Source organism: Phodopus roborovskii, unplaced genomic scaffold (genome assembly GCF_943737965.1).
Source record: "Phodopus roborovskii unplaced genomic scaffold, PHOROB, whole genome shotgun sequence".
NCBI classification, from domain to species: Eukaryota; Metazoa; Chordata; class Mammalia; order Rodentia; family Cricetidae; genus Phodopus; species Phodopus roborovskii.
In genome coordinates, this window is record NW_026125295.1 from 252,705 (window position 1) to 254,852 (window position 2,148).

General features: G+C 42.6%; 1 pseudogene; it reads left to right on the top strand.

The window, feature by feature from the left end:
• Positions 1-590: 590 nt before the first annotated feature.
• On the top strand, positions 591-1,767 carry LOC127213248 (transcription elongation factor, mitochondrial-like; annotated as a pseudogene).
• The last annotated feature ends 381 nt before the right edge of the window (positions 1,768-2,148 follow it).

Sequence of the window (2,148 nt, forward strand, 5' to 3'; positions counted from 1 at the left end):
CAATGAATACTCACTGACTATTAAATGTTATTGTAGTGGTGGTGATGCCTACAGAACTTGGTATTTGCTGTCTCCTCTTGAAAGCAGAACATTCTTAAGTCATATAAACCAGACTCACCTGCGAGTTAAGATATTTCATCTCTAGTTACTCAACACAATTTCAATAAACAATAAAAAAAACTGAAGGGCTATATACATGTGATAAGATTTGAGAGGTATCACTGGTATGACCGGGAACCCCTGGAAACTTCAGGCAGGAAATGACAGAAAGCATAGCATCCTGTGGATTAAGGTGTAAAGGGGGATGTCCTTCTGTATGCTGCGAATATGTTTCTCTTATTGGTTGATGATTAAAGCTGTTTCAGCCAATGGACGGGCAGGATGTAGCCAGGCAGGAAGTACCCAGTCAGGGGCTACCAGACTAGGAGAATAATGAGAAGAGGAACATGGAGAGTAGTCTTGAAGTAGATGCCATGTAGCTGCCAAGAAAGCAAAAGGCTTTGGCATACACAGTTTAATAGAAATGGGATAATAATTAAGAAAGAGCTAGCCAATAAGAAGCCTGAGCCGACAACTGGAATTTGGCGGAGGAAGACAAGTGGCAGAGAGTTTGGCGATGGCTTGGAGGACTAATCTTGCTTCCCTCATCAAGGCCGGAGGGAGTTGGAGATGGCTTCCAGTCTCAGAGTATTCATCCCTGCCTCCAGTCCTAAATGATATCTGCTCTCGGAGGAAGTCTACTGCACCTGAGAAAAATGTTGCCAGTGTTGTTTGTGATACAAATGGAAGGAAGCCTGGGGATGCACTGGACAAGCTTTTCTCCCCCTAACAGCAGGCCTCTATCTTACACGTGTTGAATACAGCTTCTGATAAGGAACTGGAAGTTTTCAGACTGCTCCGTGGAAGGAAGTCTGTCAGTATTGTAGAGCACAGAAAGAAGTTTGGGCCATTTCAGAGTTTGGAGAGTTTGATAGACGTGCCCTTGATCCAATATAAAACTGCCGTTCAAGTGTGTAACTCCATTCTTTGTCCAGAGAATGGAAGGGAAAAAAAGTCACAGGAAAAGTGGTTGCTGGGAAAGTTCATCAAACCAGGTGTAGAGAGAGAGAGAGACTTACGTTAGTAGTATCATATCTATTGTCTTTGGTACTCGAAGAATTGCATGGGCTCACCTTGACCGGAAACCCAAGGTGCTGGACTGGCAGCAGACTGAGTGTTGGAATTTAACAGAGTATACCCATCATCTGTCTATCTGGAAGAGATTTCTTCAGTCATTTCCAAGATGCCTCAAGCAGATCTCTACATTTTGGAAAAATCAGGCCCGTCCATGCGGAACACATCTCTGTTTCCTAAACTGTTACACTTTCTTATCACGGAAGCCATGCTGTATGCCTTACTCAACAAAACTTTTGCAAAGGATGGCCAGCATCGGGTGCTGAGCATGAATCGAAATGTTGTGGGCAAGCACTTTGATCTGATGATCGGAGATCCAAGGACTAGTGGGAGAGATCTGGTGAAACAGTTCCTCTCTGACTCCGTGCTGAGGGAGGGGTGGTCTTCCCACAGGAGTGAGTAGTACAGTATAGACAGAAGATTCTGAAGGACTCACACCACATTGAAGAGTTGTATGATTCCCTGTTGCAAGCTATTGCCTTTTACGAATTAGTTTTTGGCAAAGGCTCAGAGCTCCAATAATAATGCACTTGCTCTAGTGTTATATTAATTTATTAAACCAACTGTTCCCATCCTTCATGTTAGTGGAAAAGAAAACATATTGAGTATACTTTGTATGTTTATAAAATGAGAATCTTGGCTGTGAAATAGTATTTTTGAGAAAAGACCAAATCAATAAATATTTTGTGGAAAAAAAAAAAAGAAGCCTGAGCCATCGGCAAACAGTTTATAATCAATATAAGTCTCTGTGTGTTTATTTGGGACTAAAGGGCTGTGGAACCTGACAGGAAAGAAACTTCTGTCTATAAAGATGTGCGAGACGGGATGGCACAGTTTGGTCAACAAAGCTTCCCAGTATACAGCTGGAATAAATGAGACCTACAGTCTAGAGTTTAGGACAAATGCCAGTCATTTGTAGATTAGAGGAGGTGTAGGTGGATGGACAGGAAAAGAACAAGGTGGGCAGGGAAAACT